The sequence below is a fragment of the Orycteropus afer genome, unplaced genomic scaffold, assembly GCF_000298275.1.
Source record: "Orycteropus afer afer isolate SDZICR_OR568_19922 unplaced genomic scaffold, OryAfe1.0 scaffold00155, whole genome shotgun sequence".
NCBI classification, from domain to species: Eukaryota; Metazoa; Chordata; class Mammalia; order Tubulidentata; family Orycteropodidae; genus Orycteropus; species Orycteropus afer.
The window spans coordinates 3678149-3684538 of record NW_006921742.1 but is presented as its reverse complement, the minus strand read 5'-3'; the positions used below and the strand labels follow the sequence as shown (position 1 = coordinate 3684538).

Below are 6390 nucleotides of genomic sequence, written 5' to 3'. Positions count from 1 at the left end.
TTTGTGTTACCATGCAATCTGGTGTAACATTTCCCCTTTATAATGTCTGTAATAAATGCTTGTCTTATATCAAGTATCTATCCATTTTTTACTATCTTTTAGGACGTTAGTACTCATTTACTTCACATTCTCCATGACACACACAAGGAAACTGAGGGCTCAAAGTTCCGTTACAAAGTGGCAGAGCCAGTAAATGAAATGAACCTGGTATTCTGACTTTTGGGTTAGGGCAACCAAACTTATTCTATTGTTTCTTAGTATTTCCTAGTTAATTTCATAGTGTCTAACAAAATACCTGGCACATAGTAGACATCTTAAAAATATTTAGTATGTGATGAAACTGAAGCCACCTTCAATCTTGTCACCCCAAAAGCACATGGGCTGATAAATTATCAAACTGAATTCTCCCAACATACCCAGTCAGTTTTGCTGATATCAAAGAAAGGCTAGAAGGTAAAGTTTTCAACATGTTATAGACTTGGTCAGAAGTTGAATTGAAAAGCTAAAAGAAAGTAAGCTGTTCTCCTATCACAAGTCCAACTGGAGGTGACACTCATTCCTACCCCTCTTATTTTCGGGGGGAAAAATAGTGGTAGTCAAGGGAACTCCCTGTTTCCAAACTGCCCATCACTAACTTCCCACAAACACAGTTGATCCTCCTTATTTGAAGATTCCATACTTATAAATGTGTGTACTTGCTAAAATTTACTAGTAACCATGAAAATCAATACCCCCAGCATTTCCGTGGTCATTCACAGACAAGAGCAGAGCAGTAAAAAATGTGAATCATGCAATACACACGTTCCCTGCTGACAAGGAGCAAGGTGGCTCTCTGCCTTCTTGTCTCAGCCCTCACACTATAAAAAGTTTCCTCTCTGTAGTCTATTTAATGCCACAGCTCTCACACTGTAAAAAGTATCCTCTCTGTAGTCTATTTAATGCCACATTTTTAGCATTTTCGTGCTATTTATTAATGATGTCACTGTTTAAAATGAAGTGCAAAAAGGCTGTGATGTGCCGTATGGAAAAATACATGTGTTAGATAAACTACATTCAGGAATGAATACTACACTGTTGGCCATGAGCTCTATGTTACTGAATCAACATATATATTAAATAAGGTACCTTTAAACAGAGACATACAAAACAAGGTCATGAACAGGCCAACTGACAAAAATCTCGTGACGAGATGCTTGCAGGCACCTACTCCTGCATTCTCCCTAGGAGCAATGAGTCAATACTGGCTAACTCAGTGCTGTCAGTGACTTCATAAAACATAATTATCCTGAATAACAAGAATCAACTGTATTTGCACCCATCTTTTTCTCCAGCTTTAAATCACAAAGTCTACCCTATTCTTTATTAAATTCCTCTGAGCTGGGATGATGAGACCTCTTCCTACTCCTATTGAAAAAGATAATCCTGCATGTGCTCGAGGGCGGGCCATCACCTACTCCCTCTCTCCTGTATCCTCAACTTCTATAATCGCTTTTCTGCTTTAGAATGTCAACAATCAACAATTCTTCCATATCAACTTTTCTTAAAGGCGCTGTAGTTAAGCTTTTACTCAATGCCACCACCTTCTCACTTTCCATTTTCCTCAAGTGAAAACAATCTGGCTTCCACTTACTCCACTCCAAAATACTGCTTTTGAGAAGGTCCATGATACCTGCCTAAGAGTCAAATTCAAGAGAATACCTTCTGACATCTTATCAAAATCTTCTCTGGGCTGTTCCACTCCACTGAATACTCTCTCCTACTTGAAACTTCTCCCATGGATATATTAACACCATCTATTATTCTGGCTGTTCCGTCTCCTTCTGAAGATCAATTTCCTCCGCATAACCCTGAAAGTAAGTTCACCAGGGTCTGCATCATGCCTGTTCTGGTTACCTAGTGCCACTTTGACAAGAATATATCACAAATGGTATGGCTTTAATAAACAAGAGTTTATTCTCTTACAGTTTGAAGGCTTCAAGTTCAAAGTGCCAGGCTCTAGGGGCTGGGTCAAAGCCCCTCAGCCTTGGGCTTCAGCTCTGCCTCCAACTCCTGGCCCACTGAAGCTGGAGGCTTTTCTTCACTCAGACAGCTGCTGGCTGCTGAGACTGACAAACCCAAGGTTGACAAGTAAAAAGTCACAGTCCCAATGTTACCAAACCACAGGGCAGGTCTTTAATTCAAGTCCATTGGAAGTCCCAAAGTTGGCAGAGCATGGCAGGTTGCTAAACAATGACACGGCTACATGCAGAGTCCAAGCGTGCCATAAGCTAGACACCATTCCCCAAGGCTTCTGCTTACATACAGCAAGCAGACCACATTCCCTAAGGCAGCTACTCAGCTGCTCACAGTAGATTCCACCATGGAGTTGATTACCAGTCTCATCAAGGGGAATACTACATCCAGCTGCCCAGCCACTCAACCAGGTCCAGCCAAGTTGACATACAAACTGAACTACCAAAATGCCTTTTACCCATTATTTTGTATTTTGTAAGCTCTCATTGTGCAATCTTAACACCACCATAACTTCAAGTACTACCTACTCAGTGTGTGATTCCAAATCAAATTCCCAACTCAGATGTTCTAACTAATACATTAAAAGAGATACCCACAAATCTCCTTCAAACAATATTTTAACAGATATCCACAAAGCTCCTTCAAACAATATTTTTCTCCAAAAATAGCACCAGTTCCCTGAGCAGGTTATGTTCTCACGCGTCTGAGAACTTATTTTCTTTGTGGGGACACTCTCTCCTTGACTAGCTATGGGGAGGCTACAACCACTCTTTACTCCATTTGGACCTGCCCACCTGCCACTATACTCACTGCCATCAGGTTGATTCTGACTCACAGCAACCCCCACTGGGTTTCTGAGGCTGTAAATCTTTACAGAAGTAGATTGTCTCATCTTCCTCCTGTGAAGCAACTGATGGATTTAAACTATCAGCCTTCTAGTTAGCATACAAATGCCTTACCCACTAAGCCACCAAAACTCCTTACCTACCACTAGAGACTTTATTAATAGAGAAAGAAGAGGGAAAAGAGGAAGGGAGCAGGAGACGAGAAGAAGAAAAGTAAGAGAAGGAGGAGGAAGGAAGGAGAGGAGAAAGAAAGAGAGAAAGAAGACACCTTCTCAGCCTCTCTTGTAGCTGGGGAGCCAGATGGACCGTTATTGTCAATGACACATAGAGAGAAGTCTTGAAGGGTGTTAGGGGACATGGATGAGGGTCTTACGGGGAAAGAGAAAAATCTTTCTTAGAAGTAGAATGACGTATGAGAGAATTTCTGTCTTGCTTCCAGGCCTTCATTCCACTCCCAACTTCCAGCCTAACACAGTCTTGTAAAGATATAATGTCTGAAACAGCAGCAGCTCTCTAGAATTGCTGCCTCTGAGTTGCAAAGAAAAATGAGATATTTCTAACCATACAGTGGTCAGAGGACTTACACTGAGAGTATATGAATAACTTCTGCCGCTCGATAATAAAAAGACAAAACCAAAGACCCAAGCCCACCGCCATCCAGTTGATTCTGACTCATAGCAACCCCTATTGCATTTCCAAGGCTGTAAACCTTTACTGAAGTAGATTGTCTCATCTTCCTCCTGCAGAGCAGCTGGTGGGTTTGAACTGTTGACTTTCTGGTTAGCAGCCAAATGTCTAACCCACTGCACCAACAGACCTCCTTAATAAAAAGACAACCCAATAAATATAGGCAGAAGGCTTAAACAGATCCTCCTCTAAAGGAAATATACAAATGGCCATTAAGCAGACAAAAAAATCAGAAAGCAAACTTACTGTCCTTGTGTCAATTCTGACTCATAGCGACCCCATTGGGTTTCTAAGACTGTAATCTTTACAAAAGTAGACTGCCTCATCTTTCTTCCACAGAGCAGCTGGTGGGCTCAAAGCACAAAACTTTTGGTTAGTAGCCAAATGCCTTAATCACTACACCACCAGAGCTCCTCAGTAGTGGAAAAGATAAGTCAGTATCACGAAAATAACAATTCAACTCTGTGGTAGTTAAGGTTGTGTGCCAACTTGGCTGAGCCATGGTATTCAGTAGCTGGGCAGCTGGATGTAGGTGTTCCCCATGATGAGATAGTAATACCACCATGGTGCAATCTGCTATGAACACCTAATTCAGTTAAAGGACAGTTGCCTTTGGGTTGTGGCCTGCTGCCAGTATATATGCAAGAGCTTTGAGAAAGGTCTCTAGCTTTTTGGCACATTTTGGATCCTGCATTTGACTGAGTCTTAATCTCAGTAGCCTGCCGTGTTGCCCACTGATCTTAGGATTGTTCCTGGACTTGAACTAATGGCCTAATTGCCTGCTGATCTTGGGATTGTGCCATTTACTTACCAACCTTATGTTTCTCAGCCTCAGCAGCCAGTAGTTGTTCGAGTTAGGAGATGCTTCTAGCTCCAGTGGGCCTAGGTAAGAGGCAGAGCTGAAGCCCAATGTCAAGAAGTCTTATGTTGTACTTTTAGCCCCCTAAACTGTAAGAGAAGGCTCTCTGCTCCTCCCCATTCGACAGACAGCCGCACCCTCTTGTGCAGTCCCAGTCTCTTCCATGACACATGATGGTGAAGGTCGGAGTAAACATATTTGGCCGTATTGGGCGCCTGGTCACCAGGGCTGCTTTTAACTCTGACAAAGTAGATGTTGTTGCCATCAATGACCCCTTCATTGACCTCAACTACATGGTCTACTTGTTCCAGTATGATTCCACCTATGGCAAGTGCCATGGTACCATCAAGACTGAGAATGGGAAGCTTGTCATCAATGGGAAGCACATCACCATCTTCTGGGAGCGAGATCCCACCAACATCAAGTGGGGTGATGCTGGTGCTGAATATGTTGTAGAGTCTACTGGCATTTTCACTACCATGGAGAAGGCTGGGGCTCACTTGAAGGGTGGTGCCAAAAGGGTAATCTCTGCCCCTTCTGCCAATGCCCCCATGTTTGTGATGGGTATAAACCACGAGAAGTATGACAACACCCTCAACATTGTCAGCAATACCTCCTGCACCACCAACTGCTTGGCCCCCTGGCCAGGGTCATCCATGACAACTTTGGCATTGTGGAAGGACTCATGACCATGGTCCATGCCATCACTGCCACCCAGAAGACTGTGGATGGCCCCTCTGGGAAACTATGGCGTGATGGCCATGGGGCTGCCCAAAACATCATCCCTGCATCTACTGGCACTGCCAAGGCTGTGAGCAAGGTCATCCCTGAGCTGAATAGGAAGCTCACTGGCATGGCCTTCCATGTCCCCACCCCCAATGTGTCCGTTGAGGACCTGACCTGACATTTGGAGAAAGCTGCCAAATATGATGACATCAAGAAGGTGGTGAAACAGGCATCGGAGGGTCCCCTACAGGGCATCCTGGACTACACTGAGGACCAGGTTGACTCCTGTGACTTTAACAGTGACACCCACTCTTCCACCTTTGATGCTGGGGCTGGCATTGCCCTGAACGACCACTTTGTTAAACTCATTTCCTGGTATGATAATGAATTTGGCTACAGCAACAGGGTGTGAACCTTATGGTCCACATGGCCTCCAAGGAATAAGAGCCTCCTGGACCACCAGCCCTACCACTAGCACTAGAGGAAGAGAGAAACCCTTGGCTGCTGGGGAGTCCTTGCCCCAACTCCATCCCCTACACACTGAGAATCTTCTACAGTTTCCATCCAGACTACCTAAAGAAGGGGAGGGGCTTAGAGAGTCCAACCTTGTCATGTACCATCAATAAAGAACACTGTACCTAAAAAATAAATAAATAATAAACTGTAAGAGAATAAATTCCTGTTTGTCAAAGCCATTCACTTGTGGTATTTCTGTTATAGCAGCACAAGAGGACCAAGACAAACTGATTGTTGTTGTTGTTGTTTGCCGTCGAGTCGGCCCCGACTCATAGCGACACCCCCCTTGGGTTTCCGAGGCAGTATCACTATGGAAGTAGGATTGCCCAACCTTCCTGATTACACACATACAAAAAAGGTTAAGAGGAGCTCTGGTGGTACGGTGTTAAGGCATTCAGCTGCTACCCAAAAGGTCAGCAGTTCGAACCCACCAGCCATACTACAGGAGAAAGATAAGGCAGTCTGCTTCTGTAAAGATTTACAGCCTTAGAAACCCTACAGAGCAGTTCTACTCTGCCCTATAGGGTTCCTATGAGTTGGAACTGACTTGGTGGTAGTACGTTTGGGTATGGGGAGAAAGGCTAAATTAAAAACAATGACAATATCAAGTGGTGGCAATAATAGGGAGCAAATGGAACTCTCATACATTCCAACCACTATGGAAAAGTTGTGTGTGCAGTTTCTTTTATTTATTTTATATATTTTTTTTATTATTTTATTTTTTATTTATTTATTTTTTTTTTT

General features: G+C 43.4%; 1 pseudogene; it reads left to right on the top strand.

Annotated features, from left to right (window-relative positions):
- The first annotated feature begins 4577 nt into the window (after positions 1-4577).
- On the top strand, positions 4578-5574 carry LOC103201564 (annotated as a pseudogene).
- The last annotated feature ends 816 nt before the right edge of the window (positions 5575-6390 follow it).